General features: G+C 39.0%; 1 protein-coding gene across 5 annotated transcripts in view; it reads right to left on the bottom strand.

Moving 5' to 3' along the window:
* Positions 1–25,069, bottom strand: part of PKIB (cAMP-dependent protein kinase inhibitor beta) — a 51,461-nt gene that overhangs the window by 8,066 nt on the left and 18,326 nt on the right. The window contains exon 1 of one of the 5 annotated variants that reach the window (XM_041423828.1): positions 9,933–9,974. The exons of the other annotated variants lie outside the window; for them this stretch is intronic. The gene's annotated coding sequence lies outside the window, so the exon portion shown is untranslated. Of the gene's footprint in view, positions 1–9,932; positions 9,975–25,069 lie in introns of those variants that run through there. 5 annotated transcript variants of the gene reach the window in all.

Raw genomic sequence — 25,069 nt, 5'->3', positions numbered from 1 at the left:
AAAACAACAGTGCCAGATTTCCAAATCACGAAGTTCTGTACTACCCCAGTTCCCTTTTTGCCATAGCAAAAGACCAGTCCACCCAAAAGTATAAGGCAACTGGGTGGAAAAGAAGAGCTGGGCAGGGATGGAGGCTGTCTGCAGAGGGTCAATAGTAGGAAGGCAGGTGCACATCCCAGAAGGCTCATCTACCACTTAAGAGACTGAAGGCTGTGGCTGGCATCCCAGCTAGCACTCCATGACCAGGGCTAACTTTGCAGCTCATTACTGGGCCAAGACAGTGTTAAGGAGGTTTTGGGAGTATTAGATTAATCCTCTCATATATGCATCTGAAATGCCTGCAGGATCAGCCAGAATGCACAACACATGATTCAGGTGTGCATGGGGGAAGGAAATGCTCTGCTTGTGAAAAGTGACTACAGCCAAAAGCAAAACTCAATTAATGATCTAGCAGATATTCATGTAAATGTCCCCAGACAAAACAAAGCAAGTAAACTACCAGTGGCATTTTGTCTAAAAGACAGCTGGTTTGTTAATCTTTGAGTCTTCTTTTGCTGACAGCATAGCCATCCCTTTGGGGGGGAAATGATTCAGAACCTGGTGAGAATTTTTTAAATAAATGACGGGAAAGAACAAATAATTCTCCTGAAACAATTTGTGTTGAGAATCAAGGGAAATAATGCTTCAAGGTGCTCAGTTGTAGCAGGTGCCATAGTCCACATTTAATGTCAATGTTGTCACTTCTTCACTCTTATCTGTTAGAAAATAGATAAATCACCACCTTAAGTATTTGTGAAACCTAATTTTGCTTCTAATCTTTCCACTGTCTCACACAGGCAAAACACCAGATTTGTTCTGCTTGGAAGGACAAACTATTTCTCAATAAATATCAAAAGGTTCCCAGCATTGGCACTGTGGCAACTCCACTCCATGCAGGAGCCTGAAAGACCAAACACATCACTCCTTGCTATTCAGGCACTTTTGTCAAAAACCTATGAATAGTCTCTGCCTGTGCTATCCGAGAAAGCTACATTTCCCAAGCACTGTTTGCTCTGAATGCCCTTTAGCAGAAAAAAACTGGAAAGCATGAAATCCTCGCACAAAACAGATATAAATTCAATAGCCAAGTAGTACTTTCAGAACCAGACTGACAGATTCTGTGTCTTGTGGGTCTCTTACTGTAACATGCATTTCAGCATCTTAATATATTCAGAAAAAACTTTAGTCCTTCAAGTGGTGTTTACTTTGTCTTTATTTACTTGTAATGAGTGTTCTCAGTGTACCTCTACCCCAGAAGCCTGTAGGTTGAAAACTTTCTAAGTAAGGAGAACAGAAAACATATTGAATAAAGTGCTTCCTACTGTGCAACTGAGATGGAAACCATGTCTTCTTGCTATGCAGTTGCCACGCTTTCACATCCACTTCTGCTGCAGCTGTATCCTCATGTCTTTGTCTCCTCTTACCAAAGGTCTCAAAATAGGAACATTTTCATTATACATGCTCACATAATCCTTATGCTTTTTCCTGAGGCATTTCTGGACCACATAAAAGGGAAAAAATACTTGGGAACATCCATCCTTTTAAGGAAGGCAGCCTAGAGATTATGATGATGACTAACAGTAACCTGGGTACTTGCATAAATTTTGTGAGAAAAATTTCTCTTATGTGTTTTTTCACATCAGGAACATTTGTTACACACTGGCAACCCTACTGCTGGGTAGCACACAGAAAAATAAGCAAGTGTTCTTTACCAATACATCTTTACCATATATATATCCAAACACAGGGGTCTCAATGTTATTTAGGGCTTAGGACAAGAAACCATACCCTTTTTCTGGGTATGCAGAAGAAATATAGCTAACTATATAAATGTTATAAATGATCCACTAATGAAAAAGAAGTATTTTGTTACTTTTCAGGTTTTTAAATGTATCACTAAACTAGAAACAAGAGTACTTTTTATTATTTCACGTTAGAAAGATGATTTGGGTTTCTGGTACCAACAGTGATGACTTTTCTAAAAAAAAAATGTTATCAGAAAATTTTTTTGTTTTCCTGTGCAGGGAAACTATCCTATTTCAGTAAATCTACAGTGAAAAAGCATGTCCTTCTACATTTGTTTCAGTCTGTCTGTTACAGCCCCTAGATAACGTGATATTTTTGGGATGATATTTGAAAGTTTGGTGTATTGTATAACAGGTTTTCCCTCTTGGTTCTTTGCAGTGTACACAACTGTACAGACATTTTACACAAAGGTCTTATGTGTTACTTCTGCTCTTGGTACATGACCTGCTCTACACTCCTCACTAGAAGCAACATCCTTATCAATAGTGTGCAAAAACGGCTTCCATACATGATCTTCTTAATACCAAAATGGTCAGACTGGAATATCATGATTGCACCATTCCTCCATTTCCTGCTCTCAGAAGCACTGAATGAATACCCAAGATCTTGATCCTTTTGTTCAGAAGTCCATCATTTTAGGGCACAGAATCTAAAAAACTTAGTCAAAGCCGCAGGACTCCTTTTTCCTCAAGATGGAACTTTGAAACACTCAGTTGAATTTTCTGATCACTTCCACAAAGCCAATATTATACTCATGGGAAAGACAAGTGGGAAAAAAGCAACATAAGATTGGTCCTGCTGCGTTTAAGCTTCTGGAGAATGCGCAGATGCCAATGGTGCAGCTCAACCTCAACAAACACATACAGAGGAGAAAGCTTGACTGTGAGCTGCATCTGACCCCTGAGTATGCACAGTGCTCTGATGAACAGGAGAACACATTACAGAACTAAGAGCAGTTCTAAATAATGGCACCATTTTCTCTTTGTGAAAGAAAATAAGGGAGAGAGGAGAAGAAGTCATGAGAGTGACAACTGAATGAAAAGTTATCTACAGTGAGAAATAAATGAAGTGACATTAGCTGAAGGCAGTCAATACCAGGCAACCAAGCATGTCACTTTCCAAATGCCTGTGAGTGACCAAGAGCAATGACAGACATAAATGTGAGTCAACTTCATGTGAAACACAGTTCAATTCTAACTGATCGGCCATGCAGGAAAGAAATCAAACACATCCCCTGCTATGGAATGAGAAATGAAGCTCAGTGGTAACAAATCAACTGACCAACCTAATTCTTCCTCTTATATGTTTTGTCCGTTCATCCCCACAGAGTTTTCATTTCCTATTGCAAATGCACATACCACTTTCTGAGTTCAGCCACACAGTTCCAACCTGCTAAATCCTTTCTTATAATCTGCATCAGGCCTGAAATTCAAAAGAATTTTGCCCACTTTCAGGAATATATATGAGGAGTAATTTCAGAATTAGAAATAGTTTTTACAGCTAATCTTGCCTTGCAGACTCCCTGCAACTACAACATTGCAGTTCAATTTTATTTATGATCTTTTGCACTGTCAAAGGCACACAAGGAAATGAGTATCCCCCACCTCTCCAATCTCCTTTCTCCTCAGCCATTCAACTAGGAAATCCTTAGGAAGCATCAAATAAGTTTTTCCCTCTGCTTTGATACCTGTTGCCCCCGCATCCCACAAACACTTCTGTAACACAGACAAGTCTTCTACATAAACCAGCACATGTACGTCAGTCTGTATTCTTCATTAGAAGCAGCAAGGGATTTGGTTCTTTACTTGCCAGCTCTGTGGAGGAAAACTATTCTCACAAAACCACTGGGAAAACTAAGGCAAGCGAAGAGCTTGAGGCATACTGGACAATGCACTCCAGTAAAGGAATCAGCCCAGAGAAAATTAAAATGCTTTTGTGAGAAGATGAATTTAGGATTTAGCAGATAGATGGGAATGGAACAATCCCATGCATGTAACCAACACGGCTGTGTACCCAAAGTCTCCTACTGGGGAAGGCCCAAATCTCCTTGAGATCTTACTGACATGAATGAGGGATGTTTCCATCTGGCTCAGAGTGAATCCAAGTGAACCTGTACGTACAGTATGTTCTCAGGAAAGGAAGTCCTTGTGGAAGTGCATACAGAAGAGGAGTTGTGGAGCAAGATGAATTTCCTGGTAGCAACACGTGGACACAAAGGTTTGAAAGCAGGGAACACAAGGCTGACAGAGAAGTGAAAACCACGGGGATCTGTAACTGTGCTTCTGTGTAGAGAAGAGATATTACTTGAGGGTCTGTGTGAGACAAAGAAATTACATGGAATTACATGGGAAGCTAAAGGGACATGGAAAGACAGGAGAGCTCTGGAACCTTCCTGAGGAAGAGGAGCAAAATCAGCAGTGAGGAGTTTCTTTGGAAGGCAAGCAAGATGGGAGGTGTTCAGTTCTGGGGAACACTGCAGGAGGCCAGCTGCAGGATGAGCAGAGAGATGGGCACAGTGGAGACCCTACACTTAAAAGCAAATGAGCTAGGTAACAGTATAAGAGGTTTGTTTAGATTTTTAAATTAAAAAATGTTTACTACACCAAGGATCTTTCTTCCCAGGTTTTTTTGGTTTTTTTTTTTTTTTTTTTGAGGGGGATCAATTACTGTGTTAATTTGATATGTGCTACAACACCTTGGACACCAGATATGTAGTATTTGTGACAACCTTTACAGACTGATATTGTCTCCCTCAAAAGAACAAGCAGCTCCAATAAGAGCTTCTGCACAGATGTGCATTTTCTTTACCTTGCAGACAGTATCCTACCAGGGAGAAAAGTCACTGTTTATTTCATATTAAGACCTCCAGAGTGTCCCTTGGAGGTAGAAGTGGGTTTGGTGAAAGGTTGCCTTTCCATTATGAGATTGGTGAGGGACAGAAGCTTGTGCTTCTTTCCATTCAGCAGTTGGGTGGTAACAGTCTGGCAGCAAGCAGGAATTGCAGTGTGAATAGCTGCAGACACCTTGCTAAGCTCCTAAACCTTCAAAGCATGGGTCTGAGACCATTTCCACTAAAAAGCAAGGACAAACTCTTAGAAGTACTTTATTGATTCAGCTATGCAAATAAAAGCTGACATTTTATTTTGTCACAGCCAGGTAACATTCCATAATTATATATAAAGCCAGATTAATTTTATTTAATTTGTATGATTACTCCTTCTTCACAGCTACAAGCTGTATTTTTTTAACCTGGATCAGACCAGGAGACCATCCCATCCTCTTTGCAGTTACACCCCCCAGCATTTCTTCACCTCAGCATAGGAGAGGATACTCTCTATCTTATAATGATATAGTTTATATCTGATGAGCACTGTAGAAAAGCTAAAGCCCAACCAAATCCATGCACCATTCTTTTCCCTGACTAAAACCTTCCTATTTAAGTTTTTAATTTCTGCATTCTGGTTTCATAGTACAAGCACACACAAGGTAGAGTCATGATTTCCAGAACAAGAATTACTCACAGCAGTCTGTTCTAAAAAAAAAAAAAAAAAAAAAAACCACAGCAAAACCCCAACACAAACCAAATCAACAAAAATGAAGTAAAACTTAGTATTAAATTGCTACTTACTCAAAGAGGACTGGAAACAGCATTTAAAACAAAGTAAGCTTAAATCTATTCTTTACTGAGTAGTAAAAGTACTAACATACTAATAAACGCTAATTTCATTTTCTTTACCATGGAAAGCTGCAGGAAAGCCTGCTTGTCTTTGTCATGAGTGAGTCTGTAAATGTTAACACTCCAAGTTTTTTATTGTTCTGCCTGCTTCCCTAAGCACCAGCCTGACAGGTAAAGCAGTTGACAACTTCAGCTATTTCAGTAGTGCTTATTGTTGATGGGAACATCTCTACCACCCTTTTCAGCAAATATCAGTGTGACAGCCACTCAGTTATCTTGCACACATCACCTCAACACTCCTATCAGACACGGTTCTTGGGGTCTCAGCACTCTTTGCTTTTGCCATGAAGCTCTGCATAACTATTTGCCCCATAATTATTCATCTATTTCTCACTTCAGTTGTGTCTCACACTCCACAAACGATCTGGGTTTCCTGAACTATTCTTCTGGCTCATCCAAGAATACTCCTGCAAATCCAATCCAAAATACCTCGTTTGGCATTCTTCACTGAATAGGATGGTAGAAAGAAAATAATATTTGTTCAATTCAGTAAATGTTTAGTTAATAAAATATTATTACCTCAGTTCAGAACAGTAAAAGGTCTTTGAATTTGCTTATATAAGTGAACTATTGCAGCATAATTGTATAAAGCTATCTCTGCTGGTCTACCCAATTGTTTTTTCCAATTACATTTTTATAACTAATAAAAGATCATTTCTTTCCTTAAAAATTTTGTCTTGACCATACTCCTTAGACCACCACAGGTGCTGGAAAATTCTGCAAAATCATTCTGGCTCAATTTGCCCTCAGGGGAGGATGAACCAACAGAGAAGAGAACACTGTGCTTTTCAGACTAATCTGGTGACTGTTATAGTGAGCCCAGGCAGGAAACAGCCTTTTGGCAAGTGAAGTCTAATACAGGGAATATGGAGCTAACCTCCAACTGTAAGTCAACCTGCTGCCCTGAAACAGCCTTTAATGAGTTACTTAAGTTTCCTACTACTCTCCTTGACATGTCAGTGATTTTAACATTCACAAAGATGAAAAATCAATAGGACATACGGATACATTTATATGACTTTGCTGCATTGTCTTCAACAATTGCATTTTAAATGACAACCCTCAGTTCCTTGCTCAGTATGTTCCATTTATACTATATTTGTGCTTTAGCATATTTTTTTGCCTCAGAAACAGTATTTCTTCAATATTCAATGAATAATCCTTCATTTTAATTTCATTCTCCAGCATACATCATGCTTACTCTAATACAATGTTACTGAGGTCACAGTTTACCTGTTCAATCTTCACAGTGGTCCTATTTACTGATTTTGATGAAATTACAGCTAGGAAAATTTGCCCCCTCTCATGGTGACTCACTAAGAAAATAGACTGAGATTTGAGAAATCCGTCTTCTTTTAGGCTTATAATTTAAGTTAGATAATGACCTTGATTCACAAGACTTTCTCAATTATATTTACAATTGGCTTTGAATTACAAGTAACAAAATAAATTCAATCAATTACAATTCACTGAGACATATCCTGACAGCACAGGTTTACAATTTGACCCTGCAGTTCCCCACGTACTTCATCTAATTGCAAGGCTTGTGTTGCTTCCACTGAAATTTGATAATACAGCCAGGACACAGTACTAGGAACGTGCTTTGACATTCAAGAGCAGATCACTGAGTCAGATTTGTCCCACTCAGATCTGGTGATTAGAGTTATCTCCAGGGGACAGGTCACCATCTCTGGTTACCTGTGCACCAGAAAATCTGTGACTGCACTATGGTCAGAGACCACAGGGTATTTACACCCACAGGCACAAAGGATCAGAATAATAAAACCCTCCGATTTAATCCTTTGCTAGAATTTTCAGACTGGGGGAAAAGCTTTTTTCACAGAATAAGGAATATAGGGGCATAAGTATTTGAGAGCATCTTTTTCTTAAATTTTCTGGAAATGAACCAGCTAAGCACTGCTCCACTGAGTATCACCGATGAAAGAAATTAAATAAATCAAAAATCCACAATTCCACAATCTCTTGAGGAGTAATGAAGGAAACAAATAAGCCTATTTGATTACCCATAATACACATTAAGAACTGTTTCCTTAGAACTTATTGTGGATTAATTTTACGCTTCAGGTGAAGGGTTTATCTGCAGTACAATACTTGCTTCCCTCTTCCTACTTTTAGATTACTCTATTTGTTTCCTCTGCATCTCTGCTGAAAGGATACCACTGATCACAGTAATTTATAAACTTCCCTGACTTTCATGTTGTTTCAGAGTGTCTCTTTTTCCTAGGAGAACAGGTCTAATAGGTAAAATTCATAGTAGTTACAAGCCTCAACAAGGTAGTAAAATACACATGGGATTAATTTGGTTTAATTTCTTTAGCCTTTCAATATACTTCTATTTTATGAAAGTATGAATCATCTCTATTACCCTGTAATGACCTTATCCTGGGACACTAAACCAGCCTTCCTATCTTAGGGCTTCACAGTTACAGACTAGTTTCATAAAAAAGAAGACATATTTCAATCAAAATTCTACTAAAACACACTAAGGAAATTATTTTATGGTCTCAGTGAGCTTACTTGGCAATTAAGAAAATTTATTGTCTCTCAAAAAATCTAATCCCTAAAAGCAAATCCCTGCCTCCAATTATTATAGCCTATCTGTTTTTCAAGAACCAAACAGACCTTTCCAGGGCATGTATGAAGCTGGCAGGCAGGTCATTTACACACGGTTGAATTAATGTATTTTAAATTAATTCAATTAAAATTATCTCTAATTAAGGCAAATGGCTTTCAAAGAACCCTTTCCATTTTGATAAATGATCCTTCAGTAAACATGCTCTGCTACTGAAATACCTGGATTAAGTGCTTTAAATAGGGACCAAAAAAAGGTATATTTATATCTCCATTGATAAAGAGGCTATGAAAAATCACATATAGGATGATTTAAAAGATGACAGTAGAAAGTTAAAGTCTGCTTTTTATAAGTTATTTGAATGAAATACTCAGACTTTCAGTACTGAAAGGGGCCCTAGAATAAAAACTTTTAGCAGGGCCTGTTGTGACAGGACAAGAGATAATGGTTTTAAATGGAAGGAGATTGATTTAGATCAGACATAACTTAAAAGTTTTTTACAGGAGGTGATAAAACACTGGCACAGGTTTCCCAGAGAGATGGTGGACGCCCCATCACTCAAAACTTTCAAGGTCACGTTGGATGGGGCTCTGAATAACCTTGGTACTGGTGTCCTTTGGCAGGGGTGTTGGACTAAATGACTAAAGATCCCTCCCAATCCAAACCATTCTATGTGAATGATTCTAAGTATGGCTGGACCCTTAAGCTATTTTAGCTGGGATACCATGATCCACAGAACTTTTATTTAACTTTCTTAATCTGCATGGGCCATTGACCCATGGGCTCTCATGGGCTTAAGGAAGTGAAGGAATGAAAACCAAAACATAAACAAGCAATCAAGTCTTGTTCCTATTTGTCATACAAACAACATTAGGTGGAAGTTCCACATACTGACTCCTTTGGATTTAAAAGTTTAATCATCAGCTTGCTTTCTCCTCATCTTTTAAGTTTTAATTTAACATTTAGTCTGCTATATTCTGAGTGAGAGGTGGGTTTAATTTTGACATGTTAGAGCAATGCCATTCTTCCACAAGAGTAGCAGAAGCAACAAGCAAGGTCTGTCTAAGCAAACATTGCTTCCCTTTGGAGCAGAATTGGTTAGGATTTTCATCTTGAAAACTCAGAGGAAAAGGTGAATCTGCACTTCCAGTATGTAGGGATGGTACCATGTAATTCCTGAATCACATCAACAAACAGCTCCAGAAACCTCGCTCTGATACAGATGTCTCTGCAGGGCTGACCTGAAAGTCTGCACTTTAAGGGCCAAATAAATGGTTTCACCCAATGAATCCTTCTTCCCCTCTGAAGGAGGAAAAGATGCACCCACAGAGAAACTGAACTAATTTCTGTACTTCTCAGCAGGGAACTCCCTAAAACACTGGTAGTCACAGCCAAAGAACATAATTTTAGCATATAATATGGAGGTTTTTTTGGCTTTTAATTTAACAACATTTATTATACCAAATAACAAGCTAGCTCTAGCATTTCAAAGAATAGCCTAAAAAAGATAAAGATGACCCACACTGTGTGTAAAACCCAGCAGCAGAAGAACACTGGCAAGGCTATGAACATTTAAATAAAGGGGAACTTCTCTGTTTGCTTAGTCTGTTCAAGGCAGTAAGGAAACAAGCATATCATTAACTAAAGTTCTTTAGGAATGGCAGATGGTGATGAAACCCTGTTAAAATGTTAAAAACAGCTCAAAAGAGGTATAGAATACAATACAGCAAACGAGAGCATAAATAAAAAGCTACTTACAGGACAGCAAAAAGAGGAGGCTGATGAATACCACAAACACCCAGAAACAACTGGAAAGTGATCTCAATGTCTGTCTTCTCAGCTGACTAAAGCAAAACACCAATGGAAAGCTGAACTGTTGCCAAGAAGGAAGATAAACTTGCATACATTTAAAATAAATGAACAGATGACAAATTCACATGCAGAGAGCATGCTATACAGGTAGACTTCTCAACTTCAGCCTTTTCATTCAGGGCACTTCTGGTACAAAAGTAAATCCTTAACAACAGTGCCATTAAAGGAATACTCCATCCTCTCATAATAGAAGGCAAGTCCCTCTGCACCAGCAGTGCTGTTACGTTCACCCCAAAGGTGGCAACTGCTGCCTGGACACCGTGTAAGCAACAAGCCGTGGCTGTTCTGTGGCATCTTGCTATCCAAACAGAGAAAACGTAACTGTGGCATAAAAACTGCTTTCACACTGCTCTAAGATAAATACTACTTTGCCAACACATTTTCAGCAAATATCTAAACCAGAGTTCGTATTTCAGCATCTCAACACAGAGAGTTTCACAGCAGACAAGTAAGCGAGCTGGAAATAACCACACTGCTTAATTTTGTATTAGCTGTCAGTGGATTTGGATGAAGAATCAAGAAGCCTGCAAGAGGGGGGTCATTTTGTATGGTTTCTTGGTAATCTGCACAATTCTGCCCCCCAAAATGCTAAGTACCTTAATGTTCATGGTTCAGGTATGCCTTCAGCCCCACAGCATGGCTTCAAGGGGGGCCAGCATGAGCTACAGAAGAGAGCCACTGCTCAAGCTGTGCCAGCAGCTCCAGATTCCACTGCCTCCACAAAAATAACCTGCCATCACATAACTACAAGAGAAGCAAATTGCCACTGGAAAAGCCTCTCTGCTTGTAAAAATCAGAAAGGCTGCAGCAATTTGAAACCACACACATCTTGTGAGCCATGTACGTCAGCAGGGCAAAAAAGGGGAAAGAAACAATCAAGAAAAATTAACTTCTTGGTTGAGGAAATGATTCAATGTTCTGTACCAAGTCAAGGTTGCCCTATCTGACATTTTTCAATGGTCAGTCACCTACAAATGGGGGAGCTGAGGGGGAGGAGGAGGTTTATTTACCACTGAATAGGTTTCTTCCAACACGGAAGACCCAGGCTGAATAAAACTCAGCTGCTGTAAATCTAAAGCAATCCCACAGGAGTTGCGTTTCTCTAGGTGTGCACTGGGGCAACTGAGATAGGGGTCTTACCACAAATTGTTCACATCAGCTGATTACTTATTTACTAGAGTGAAAAAGGGATATTTCAGTGGATGTCAGTGGACACATAAAGTTAGGTAACAGAAACAGAAAATATTTTGCCTACATACATATTCCTTTTCTCTACAGCATCATCTCTATTTCAAATATTTAACCTAGACAGGAAAAAAAGGTTAAAAAAAGGAAACAATTGTTTAAATGGCTATTTATTTAGCCTTCAAACAACTTATGTATTAATTTGGGTGCAATATGAAGCCACACTAAAGTCTACACCAATGTATTTGACAATTCAGCTCTTGGCAAGTATAACCTTTTCTTCCCCAGATTCTCTCTTGGATGAACATTCTTTTCACTGCACTTTCATGTTGAGAAATAATGAAATCACTCAATGAAACACAGTACAAACTTTGTGAAGGGCTCAGAGAACTCCTGCCTGTTTCACAGCTACTAGTTATAAAAATGCTGCTCCAGGAAGTTATTAGAATATTAACAAAGGTCAGCACTTTGAAGGAGATACGGTACACCACAGAGAGATTACTTGATTTCAAAATACTTCAAAATAAGTAGTGCTACTTTTCAGCTTCCACCTCAACATTTCTGCCACAGTAGCTAATACAATAAAGAGAGCATAAATTTATAGGAAAACCACAATCTTGCCTGAAGCTTTTAGCACTCTGTAAAATTAGTTTTCTTCTTGTGCATATCAGCTGTGCCTATTTTATTGGTTTTGCTCAATTAACACCATCCAGAAGAAAATTCAGTGATGTACCTTTCTTTGGCCACTAGTTACAAAATATGATCCATTTATTTTAGTATAGTTGGCAAGGCAAAGCAAGAATGGGTTTTTAATTAAGAACCAGGATCTGGAGAGAGTAATGTGAATATGGGGTGAGATAAAATGTTATCAGAGTCACACTGCCTGTTCCACAGTGGCAGAAAGAAGGTCACTGATACCATGCTGATGCTCACACACAGCCCAGCTGGGGTAATGCAATGGCAACAGCACCATTAGCCCTTTTCCCAAGCTGTTGTCTTCCCTTCCATTCCCCTTCCCTTCAGTAAATCATGCCTAGTATTAGCAGGGAAGCATAAAACTGTGAATGTTATCTCAAGCTAAAATGCTGTCTTGTTTCACATCTGTTGCTCACCTGAAGACCAAACCCCATGCTTTTACTACATTACTGAACAAATTGTTGGTACAGTCAGCGCTTTGAACCACAGGCTTAGCCCAAAATGCTTTCTTTGCATACATGCCCTTTCAAACCTGACATTTTGTGTATTGATTTTGGCTGCTTTTGGCTGCTTTATAGGTACCTAAGTGCTGAGGAGAGGTAGAAACCACTATGCACATACAAAAGGTCTGTCTCTATTCTATTTTGAAGAACAAAAGCATATATATGACACATCTTTGCAGCTCTTCGGGAATTCTACCAGCTAAAGGATAGATTTTCCTGAAGAGTTACTGCAGCTTCCAAAACTGCGACTTAGAAACCAAACTTTCACACTTTGAAGTTTAGTAAGTGGCTTGGTGCCAGATAAAATAGTGATCTAAGAGCTTCCTAATATGCAGCAGGATGCTTTAATGAAAGTTTGCCCATTACATATGCAAGGACAGGTTATTTGCTGTAAACTCAGATAAACTTTGCTTGTCTTACAGCATTGAATGCATTCAGTCTCCCAAACAACATACTTGGATTGTGTAAAGTCCACCCTGGCATGTCATCATTTATGAAATCACTTTTGCATTTCAATAAATTTATTTTTCAGATAATACTTCTGAGACCCTTACTTGTTGACTTTTTCTACAATAAGAAGTTCTATTTATTAATTTGTTAACATATGGACAAAGTATTCTGAACTTGAATTTAGTGCCTTTGAGAAGCTCAGTTAAGTCTTTTTAAGGACCAACCAAGCTATCTTGTATGAAATTTTTTAAGAAATCAAAATTGGACCATGAAACATATTAATGGATTGATGTCAAGAACGTTCTTAGGTTTATGAGACAAATATAAAGGCATTTCAGCCTATTTGTAACGTGCACTTATTTTGTATTATTAGGTGTGGACATCTCTACATTGATGTCTGAGGAGATATGTCATCCAATTTCTTTTATTTCTGAATGCTCTTGCCATAGTCATTAAGGCAAGATAACTGGGGATGAAAAGAAGTTCTCTAAATTTAATTGGATATGAAATTGTTTGGGGTTATCCTAAAACTAATAAACCACACATTTGTCTAAAGTGAATAAAGGTGGAGCTAAGCCCAGTGCAAGTAGTCATTTGCAAAGTAAAACCTTCTGTGGACTGTTGTGATGAAGGCCCACTACTGTCCCTGGAACCAATCATGCCTTTTTTTTCTCGTTTCACACACCGCAATCCTTCACAGCACCTGGGGGTGGATTTTCTTCTTTCTTCAGCCAAGAACATGTCTATGTATGAGAGGTGCTGTGTCACCTTTGCTTGAGGTAGCAGATCTGCAAAGTACAGAGAAGCCAAACTGCAGAACTAGATGCCAACGTTTCTCCCAAGCTGGATGCTTCAGAAAATTACTTCAATCTACAAATTTCATATATGAAGGAAGAGCCACCTGGAACTAACCAACAGGTAGCACCTAGGAGAAGGGCCCACCTAGGGATCCCACCCATCACAGACTTTGTCCTGCTCTGGTTGCCAGGCAGCACCTGCATCTACTCACTGCTCACTTCGGCTAATAGAGAAATCATCACCTCTGCAATGATTCCTTCAAACCACCAGGCCTGGTTCATTCTTCCTTTTGAAAACATGCACAGAGGAATACCTTGGGATTTGAAGAAAAACTGCCTAGAGCTGTTGCCTTCTAAGTGAATGCTTTGATCCCCTGGGAAGAAATTAAGTTGAGCAATAGCACTTTCAACTGTGAAGAAATATTGTAACTGAAATTCTATTTTTTTTATGTCAACTCAAGTTTTGCCCTAGTCTTCACACTTTAACCACTAAGGCAATGCTTTTCTAGAGTGAAAAAACCCCCATGTCACAAAATTTGGGGATCAGGACTGGCATTTGTCAGTCCACCACTTGAAATACAAAGGAAAAAATATTATTCTTGTAACCTAAAGAAACCCACTTCTGTAATTTATGCAGTGACTTTTTGTTATACAAGAAGAGTCCTTGGAACCAGACAAACATTCATAACTGCCACATTTCTAGCTGAGTACTGTAATAACTGTGCTTGTTTTCTCCCCACAAGACATGAATTCTTACCTGTCTTTTTCTCCAGTTAGCTCCTAACTAAAAACTGGAAGCTAAAAACTGTTGGAAGCACAGAGCTTTTAGAAGGGGTTAAACCAAACATGAGCAAAACCAAAACAAAATCAAACCAAAATATTGGATATTTATTTAAGTATGACTTGACACTAATAACATTGGCTGTAGTGCAAGGAACTGATGAACGTTTCTCTGAAGGAGTATTTTCCTTGTATTGCCAATATTATGTTACCAAAATACTGACAAAGGACTAAAAACAGACCTCAACAAGACACTGTTCTCTTGGGGACAAGAGTGGCAAAGCATCTTATGACATATACATGCTTCTTGCAACTGGAAGTAAATGAGGTCATTCACAACACAGACCTACTGATCTGATGACAGGACAGTTGTAATTGCCTCTCTTTACGTGCTATGTTGACTCACCACACATAATAGTTTGTTTTTCTGATCTACCTGGGGGGAATGGCTATTGGAATTTGTCCCTGACAACGAGGAGTCACCACACCCATACAGAAAGTAACCACATTAAAAGAAAGTTGAAGAGTCAATTGTTAATTGTTTATATTATTTGTATGTACCAAACTCAAACAGTGAATTTGAAGTTAGTGAATTCTGCAATTGCTAAGAAAACAATGATGACCAATTCTCAAGGTGGCATAACTGGATGAAATGAAGTGACTTCTGATAGGCAAACATAATTTCACCTATCTGTCAACCCAAGATCCCGTGTTTTCTGGGGAGAGACTCTTTGTTCTCCTTATTGTAAGCCAATCTAGCAAGTTTCTTCTTCAAAGTAACATTTTCAGGGAAAAAATTCAACAAGCATTCAACAGTGGTCAAAAAAAGAGTGTTCTTCTTATATACTTCAGCACAATTTTAGAAACTTTACACTGAGAGAGTTTTTTGACAGTTTTAATACAACTATACTCAGGAAAAAAACCCTATACCTCTTGCCAGCCTTTGCTAAAGTTTAAGTGCGTGGCATACATTAGTTTCTGAGGAACACTGGAGTTAGAATTCTGAAAATACTAAAGAAGGTCAGTGTAAGCTGTTAGACACACACAGTTCTGGAGATAAAGAGACCACAAACACGTCCAAAATAAGCAGAAGTTATTTATGCAATTATTTTGGACCCTCTGGGCATCAATTCTTGTGTTTGTTGTGTGACTCCTACAGTCACCTCAATCCCCAAACAATGACAAGCTGCACCAAGTTCAAGAGCTGAATCATCACACAACTGATGACAACACATCTTTCATCACACATCACAAAATGTCCCTTCTTTTTTTCCCCTCACCAAATAGAAAGCGGATTTTCCCAAGTTCTGAAAAGCCTTGCTCACATAGCTTTTTTGGAGAGAAGTTATCAGGCACATCCCAAGTTAATAACTGAATTTGAAGTTAGTGAATTCTGCAATTGCTAAGAAAACAATGATGACCAATTCTCAAGGTGGCATAACTGGATAAAATGAAGTGACTTTTGAGAGGCAAACTTATCATTCCACCTCTCTGTCAACCCAAGGCTCTGTGTTTTCTGGGAGAGACTCTTCGTTCTCCTTATTGTAAGCCAATCTAGCTAGTTTCCTTTTCAAAGTAACATTTTTAGGGAAAAATGCAAGCATTCTACAGTGGCCAGAAAAAGAGTGTTCTTGTTATATACTTCAACACAATTTTAGAAACTTTACACTCATTAATCCACATTAGAAATTTGACCTTGCAGTCCCTTCAATTTTAGGAAAGAAAATAAATTCTGGAATTTTCCTAACATTATTTCAGATTTATTATTAAGTCATTATTTCAGACTACTTATAGGCACACTTTGGATTATGTCTTTGTATCTGCCCATTCTATATGAATTCTGACTCTGCTGCTGAAGAAAAACATGAGCTTGCTGAGCTCTTCTCAAAGTCAGCTGAGGAGGAGAAGGGAACAAGTAATACAATTAGGAAGAGTACAAAGTAGTTCAACTTTATTCTGTTTAGTCTTCTGAAAAAGAGCTCTGCATATAAAAATGAATTAGGGTCACTCCTTCTGGGACAACTAAAAAAAAACCTATTTAAATCAAAGCAAGGAATCCTGCTTGACTTTGCTGAATACTTTCTGAACAGATGGGGTGCATGAGACATGAAGAAAGGTCTGGGAGGAAGTAGACTCTGGTGGCTTCTCAGAGCCTACAATTCACTGATGCTTGCTTCAAAATTTCAACACCCATAAATTTAGGAATACACTAAATTGTCTGTATCCTGAAAAAATAAAAAAGAACAATCAACTCTTTCATGGTGAAAGCAAGTTAACAAAACAAAGTTCTTCTGTTCAGACAGGAGTAAATGGATGAGGCAGTCAGGTAGAAATCAGTAGCTTAAACTTTAGCATTGGTCATAACCATCTTCTTCCCCAAGCACATTTACAAGGCCACAGGGACAGGCTGGCATAGGTTTGAACTCTGGCACAGAATCAGTCAAGGTGTTGACTAGGTGTGAAACATGTTTTACACTTTTCTCATGCAAGAAGTCATTCAGTCTCTTGCCAATGACACCTGGTTTTGATATATGTGGTTTAAATTTCTTTTTTCCCATCTGTCTTCTTGCCTAAATGAACATGTATCCACTGTCTTTGGCTCATTTCCTGCTGCTGCTCCCAGAAATTCCTCCACTTTATTTTGGTCCCTGAATACAGCTTCTTTGAACTTGCTTGAGGCTGGAACTCTAGACAATATTATTTATTCATTTGCTGAAGTATTTTTTTTTTTCATTTTTGTGATACTAAAATACCTCTGCTAAGTGTTGGTTGGAATTCTGTTCTGCCTTCCTGCTAATTACAGCTATGGCTTCTTGCCAGCCACCATTTTGAAAAGTCAAATACCAGCTTCCAGATGAACAGCAGTTTGAAAGACAACAAAGAATCATTCTAAATAAAATATATGGCAGCATGAAAGGAAAGCAAACATTTTCTTGCTGGGACAGCTGCCTAAAAGTCCTGGCTAAGCAGCTCTCCGATGAAGACAAGGTAGGGTTTTGTCAAAATGGGAGTTTGTCCACATCTCAAAACCAGCACACTCTTCATCATGTCACCATGGTTCTCTTGGTGGAGAACAGCAGTGTTACTCTGCATTGTGTGTAGGTCTCTGAGAGCAGGACAGGAGGAGGTGACTGGGAAAGAGCCAGAAGAAGAGGATATATCAAGGCTGAAAACTCAGTGTTAAAAAATCATAGAATAATTCAGGTTGGAAAAGGCCTCAGGAGGTCATCTACTCCAACCTCGTACTCAAAGCAGAGTCAATAACTAATTCAGATCACACTTATCAGGGATTTGTCCTTTCAGCTATTGAATATTTTCAAGGATAGAAACTCCACAACTGTGCCAGGACTTCTCTCTGTGCCAGGACTTCACTGTCATCAGGTCTGAATCTGTCCTCTTCTAGTTCATAACCATAGTCTCTCATAACCATAGTCTCTTGCTTTCTTGCTGTGCAACTCTGTAAAGAGCCTGGCTCCACTTTCTCAGCAACATGAGAGAACAAGCCCCTGTTCCTCATCATCTCCTCAAGTGTTCCTCCCTGACCAACTCCTGCTCCAGTTTATCAACATCCTTTTGGTAAGGCAGAAGCAAAACTGGACAATCTTCCATACATGGTCTAATGAGTGCAGCCCAGGATGTTGTTATGCTTTCCTTGTTGAGTAAAGTTTAGTTTCCTGCAGGCAATGCACAGAGCAGGGTAAGATGGTTACAGTTAGCAAGAGTTTTCAGATTGAGCTGCTCAACCCAACAGGTGTGAAAAGGATGGGGAACTATCCACTGATACAGCAGGAATCTGTATTCTAAGAGTCTCCATGTTTTGGAAACTGGGCATGGTGACAGATTTCCAGTTTGGCTGTGAGACATACAGAACAGAGCATGTGGGTACTCCAAATCAGGCATCAAAAATCTGCTTTTTTATTCTCAATAGGGCTGGCACCAAGTTCAGTTTCCAGATGGTTTTCTGTTGCATGTTTCTCTTGCTTAGAGGAACACAGCAAAAGCAGAAGGGGAAGCCCTTCCCCACAAAGAAGGAAGGAATCAGAGAAACAGAAGTAAAAACATGAAGAACAAGTCAATAATTAGTACGTTACGTCACTTTCCGTGTCACTTTTCTCCACTAAGGAACCAGCCATGGAAGCTCTCACTTTTATGCCAAGCAATTCAGTGTTTGATTGTGTTGTCTGTAGTAGCTTTGGCTGGCATTTTCCAGTCTTATTTACACAGTTAGATGCAAAGCAACCCATTAAAATTCTTGTTATTTATTAATAAATGTGGTGTTTGAAAGGACAGATGCTCTTGTTTACCATCCCTTCAGATATCAGTCAGTCTTCACATCACTGTTTTACAAAGTCTGACTTCTTTTGTTCTTTATCTGCTTTTGATATTTAATTATTCAAACTGCTCAATGACTGCATTAGGGTTTGGTTTAGTTGTTTTTATATTCAGAAGTTTTCCTTACAGCTCACCGATTGCACATTCATTTATTAATCTAATTAAAAGCCAATGGGAAATTTCAGTTTAAGAATTTGAACCCTGGAATGGCTGTGGCTTCTAAAAGATGCCCAGCACAGCTGCAGGGCACATACTTCATACAGTGGGGACATGACAAAGTTGACCTAGAGGACTGCTAATTACACTCACCTTCAACTATGTGTAGGTGTTCCATTTATGTCTGGTATTAAAGCCCACTTAACACCTAGCAAAAGACATCTCAAATACAAGAGAGAGTAATGTAAAATCAATAAACTGAAGCACACTATGCAATCAAATGTCATTTGAAATCCAAGTTGTAGCACTACACACCATTGTACTGCACAGCTCGAGTACACACTCAGTTGCACATCCAGTTTTCATAGCTGCATCCTTAAAAACAAATTCTTAAGCACTCTGTACAACTAGGGCCATAAATACCTATTTCATCTTATTTTCTAATTTTGTCTTTCAAAATAGCAGTTGGAGGCTTAAGAGAGACTACTAGGACACAGAAGGTCCAATTGGTTAAGAACTTTCTGTTCTTAACTCTGCAGAGTACTGAGTACTGGTGATGTCTACAATTCTAAACCTCTGCTGGGGAGAGGTAAAAGCTGTTTAGCAACTTAAATGATCGAGCCCTATTAAAATTAAAGAAATGTGAAAGATTTAATCAGAAAGGTTTATTTAATTGGGGAAATTTTCTTTTTTAACAGTAAGAGTTTTCCCTGCCATCCCATCTCCTGCAACACACTAGGTCATTCTTGTAGGGCTATTTTGCTGCTGTGGTCTTGAACCCAGGCCCTCTGAGGAGACCAACAGAGCAAAGATACAGCCAGTTATAAAAAACATGGTTCCCAGGATACTATCCTGCCTAAGGGCATCCATAGGAAGCTGAGCCTGGGACTTTTGGCTGCTGCTGAGAAGCAGTAGCTGGGATATAGAGGAATTGGGGCAGGATGCACAATAGCCTCTAACTCTACTGCACTTTCAGCCTTTGCATCTTGACCTTCAACCCATCCTTATAATTTCCTCACTCTTTATCAGCTTTTCTCTTTACCTTCCAACTTACTGATGCAGAATTCAAGGTAATAAATAAGCATTGCAATCTTACTACTTTTTTTGTGTCAGCTACAACTTACTTGGCTTGAAGCAGAAATGAAGATTGTGGCAGGCAAAATGGAAACTACCTTTGCACAGACATAAGCAGTGTATGGAAAGAGGAGCACCTGTGTCCCTAATCCTGCAGAAGCTAAGGAACAAGTGTAGCATTGCTGCCAGCTGCACTGTAAAAAGGCAAATGAGTGTTTAGCATTAGGATCCATGAAATACAAGGGTCAGCAAGCAGCATTTTGAAAGGTAATTCAATTTTAAACCCTGGTCAGAGATTTGCCAAAGGCAGAGAAGGCACTTCAGGCTTGCCGCTGTCTGGAGTACAGCCACACTGACGCCAGTGTGTCAGTAAAACACCTTTTACGTGCCCTAGAAGAAGGCAGACACAAGCAGAGCCACACAGACACAGCAGAGCTCTAACCAGCTTTATCTCCTGGCCTGAGACCAGAAAGAGCCACAGACTCAAATAGGGCTGGGGAGGAAGTGTGGCTAAAATAATTTAATCTTTCCCATTATATTGTAGGGCCTATTGTGCTTGTTTGTCTCATGGAAAGGGAGAGAGGAAAGAAATCTCTCCGAAACATCAATATACAATCTTCTTTGGCTTGCAGTCACAAATCGGCAAATTCAGAGACAAAAAATCAGTGTCTGGGCAAGGCTACAGCTTATTTCTGTGCAGGTTATCATTACAGCCTCTGACAGCCTACCTAAAGGAGTGGAGTGGTCACCATGGTAACACCTGCATCACATGGCAGTGAACACCTGATACCAATCAATCTTGAAAACATCTTTTCAAAGAAACAGCCTCCTGGAAAACTGCAGATGGAGATTTCTTTCCAAAATTAAGAAGATGCTCTCTTAAAACAAAAATGAAAGTTTTACCTTACCATCTTTTAATCTGATTCTTCCTCCATACAATCCTATCCTGTATAAGTTTATGAAAGTGATAAAAAATAAAAAAGGCAATGGTCCTTTGTTGAGAAAAGTGACAAACATCATAGTACAGCTGGCATGTAAATGATACTTTGCATTTTTCCCCCAGAGCCTGAGCTGTGGTTTCTGAGAATATAACTGTGTTCTGATTGCTAAAACAAAATAGAAACATGCCTACTGTAGAGTGCTCCCCCACCTTCCCAGGACAACAGATTTCCCTCAAATGTTAAAAAACCCCAGAAATACAATCAGCTTCTTTCTCCCTTTTTGCTTTATAAATCTGCAATTGAATTTCATTGATTAGAGTTGTATTCCTTCATGGGGATACAAGAAGATAAATATGTTTAAGGAAGTCATGTTTGCACTCAGTTTGACACTGTGGGTTTCTGAAGCACATTCTGCCCTCCAGACACATCCAGCAGCAAAGAGCAGATGTAGTTGCTAAAGTCTTTGTGGTTTTCTGGCAGGTTGTTTTATTTTCAGCTCAGTTCCAGCCCAACAGCCTTTGGGTTCTCTGTGCTGTGACTGCTCTTCTGCCTCTTTCAACAGTCTGCTGCCTCCTCTTATCCCAGTAAAGACAAATAATCACAGAAAATACCTCATGCACAAAGTTCAACAGTCTCAGCAGTATTTCCAACATAGACTTGTTATTTCCCATTCAGTTCTATCTCAAGTTATTGCTACTTTCATTATTTGAAAGTCTGCCTCTTAATTTTCCTTTGAAAAAGACTTTTTTCAGATGGCTTCCATCTTTGTCATCTTCCATTTCATCTACATTCACTTTTTCAAGTAATTCAGAGCTATAATCATCTGTTCTGACAGGGCCTCTCCTTTACTGAGTAAAATTTCAGGAGAGCCACTGAATCTGCAAATATCATTGACTGACAAAAGCTGGGTATGCAACCACTATAGAACTGATAACAAATTTGCACAGAAACTCTTTCAGTATCCTGGAGATGCATGGAAAAACCGCATGAGTGCAAGGAGGTAACAAGACATGCTTTCATAAGCTCACTGAAGTCACTAGAACAGGCCCCCCTCTGCCGTGCCCTCCTCACTGCTGAGCAACCACAACAGATTATGTTTGAGGTGGTTTGAGCTCATGTCTACACTGCACACAAAAGCTAATTAGGAAAATGCTTCCAAAACTTATTTCCAGTTATATATATATATATATATATATATATATATATATATATTCCAAAACTTATTTCTGGTTATATCCAGAACTAACTGCTTAACTCATCAGATGGCCACTTAGGAAAAAGATGTGACTATTGCTGTTCAATGTTCAAGAAGAGTGCTATCAGGATTTTTCTGAGAAACAAATTGCAGCAACTGGGTGTTTATTATATACATACATACATATATATATATATATGTATATGTCACTGTGCATGTATCCAACTGAAAAGTCAAATTGTTCTTGTTTAGCTCAGGTAGGTAGAAAAATCCAGTTGTCTCCCATTTTAGTATAATATTGGCCTCTACCTACAGATGTATTTCAGGAGAAAAATAAGGCATGTTGGTTTGATGCTAGAAAAATAAAGGGAATTGATGATATGTAAAATTTGTGGCAGTTGTTCTCAGACCTCAATATGTTATGCAAATAACTCCCAGCAGCTGTACCAGGTATTTGAAGTGTTGTGATATTCTACAAGTCAGCACTAGCTGTCACGCAGTCTTGTTATATATGAGGAAGTCCAGCTTTAAATCTGCTTTCATATTGTGGAAATTGCATTTATTCAGTGTGGTTCTGACGTGTATCTTACAGTAAATGGCAGTATTGCTCAACAGGGCAACAGACTCCAACAACAGAAATATAAAGATCCAAACTCAAAATGAAGATGTCCTTAACAGTATATTGGGTTTTAATCTGTGGCAGGGCCCAATTATGATTTTCAATCTGCACATAATCAATGACAGAAGATATCCCTTGATTCCCTTGATTTTGGCTGGGATCAGAAACCATACTTCCACTACGTCCAATATCTTTTGCAAAGGCAAGTAGCAAGTGAATATCAGGCAACTGCAAGAGAATTGTTACAGGATTTGAGAAAGCTCTTATGGTTTCCTGTGCTTTATCAGCTTGTGAAACAGTACTCAAAACCTGCCCTTCCCAAATCCATGGTTTAAAGACAACAACACAATCCACACAGTGAAACACACAAATGCAGTCTACCCTCGCTCTGGAAGACATTGTCGTCAATAACTAATTAACTACGCACTTCTGCCTGGAAGCTGAACCTTATACTTGCCACCACAAAATGATGATTCATTTGTTTCCCATATCCATTTATAAATGAAGGGTCAGCACAAAAAAATAGCAGCGAGGGCTAAAACTGCCATGAATATTGTCATTACCTTCTCTATCAGGTCTACGTATGCTTTAGCTGACAGAAGATCCGAAACCTTTCACCTCTATAGCCGACTCATCAGTGCTGTAGGAGCTGTCAGTATGGCAAGTTTTGAAATATATGCTAAACTGATGCTTTCTGATAAGGTTGCTACTATCCTTATGTGTGTGAACTTCAAATACCAGATTCCAGATAGTGGACATGGCATCTGCCTTTCAGGCTGGTGTTCATTTTTAGTGCTCCTTTACAAACACAATCTTTCTTCACTGGGAGTCTTTTTTATCACTTGATGCTGTGCAGTAGCAATAACTAATAAATAGCTTGCTAAAGAGTTAATTATACCAGTACAAACACAAACCCACTAGATTTAATGATATATTTTCCTTTTGCTCTTGTGTAAGATAGTAGTGAAAAAACCAACATGATAAAAATAAAGAGAAAACAGGATCATAGAGAGAAAACAGGATCAGAACAGCAGACCTTTCCAGCAAAACAAGTCAGACAGTCTGCCTTTCAAGTTTCACATTCAGACTTCCATTCCTGGCACCTACTGGTAAAGGTTTTTTTCCTCAGTCCAGTTACAATTTCTGAGTCTCAGCACTATCACTCAGACATATCTGATGTCTTTTTTTCTCCTCCTTTCAGTGTCTCAAAAAGCAAAAGGCAAAGATAAAGCCTGGATTCTCTGACAGGGTTTTTCTGCACACTGTGATTAATGAGGTTAATGTGCTTTATTGAATTTTCACTCAAAAGCATCAAAAACCAACATCCCTCTGAAGCAGTGTGGAAGAAAGGCACAAATTCACCTCCTTGCTGCTGACAGCATGGCCTGAAATTGCTTAAAAAGGCTCAAACACATTTGGAGACAGACGGTCTGCACTACTCCTTGTATTTCCCTGTGAAATCCTTTAGTCATAAATCATTGACCAGGCCAGGGACTAAGACTGAATTCAGCTGCACCAACACTCCAATAAGAATTTAGAAAGCAAGGGGGTCCTCTTAGAAACCCATGACTCATTGAGATAATTACCCTTACCTTTTAGATCTTTAAAATTTTTCATCCTTGTTCTCCATGTAAATCATCTAAAGTTTGGTTCTAATCCAAGTTTGCTCTGTATGCTTTGTCTGTGTAGCCAGTCATAGAATGAACCTTGCCACTGAATTTTGTCACTATGCACCTTCCCAAATTGAAGTCAAAACTGCTGCTGCTATTGGCAGTGATTCCTTAAGTGACCTAAACAACTCATCTGTGACAGTCTCCTAAGAGAAAATTCATGGTAACTGCTGCCTCATTCTGCCCGCAGTTGAGTTTCCATCTGTGTTAGGAGCAGCCTCCTAGGTGCTGACCTCTGTTAAGAGGCATTTTATACCAGTTCTTGAGAGGCACAAGATTGCTGGCTGAACTCAGCTCCACTGCAGGGGAGGGACCAAACTTCAGCCTACACACAAACTCTTCTTCATGCTTCCTGTTTCCATTACTGCAATTACAGCATCTTATAGGCTGTAAGAGGCAAACTTGCTCTTTCTTCTGAAATACACAAATATGATACTAATTTAGATTGTGCACTGTGTAATTGTATTGATCTAGAGCACCGTTTCCCTACTTCAGTGTGGTGCACAGTCTCTGAAGGCTTTGGACGTAAAAAAAAGGTCCCTATTTTTAAGAAATAGAGATGTGATGTTAAGGCGGATTGAATACGTTATCCAACTCATGCTTACGTCAGTGGGAACATTTCCAG

This window comes from Onychostruthus taczanowskii, unplaced genomic scaffold (assembly GCF_017590055.1).
Source record: "Onychostruthus taczanowskii isolate IOZ18803 unplaced genomic scaffold, ASM1759005v1 scaffold8, whole genome shotgun sequence".
Taxonomy (NCBI): domain Eukaryota; kingdom Metazoa; phylum Chordata; class Aves; order Passeriformes; family Passeridae; genus Onychostruthus; species Onychostruthus taczanowskii.
Note: the sequence above shows the minus strand (reverse complement) of the source record. Positions and strands in the feature narration are given on the sequence as shown.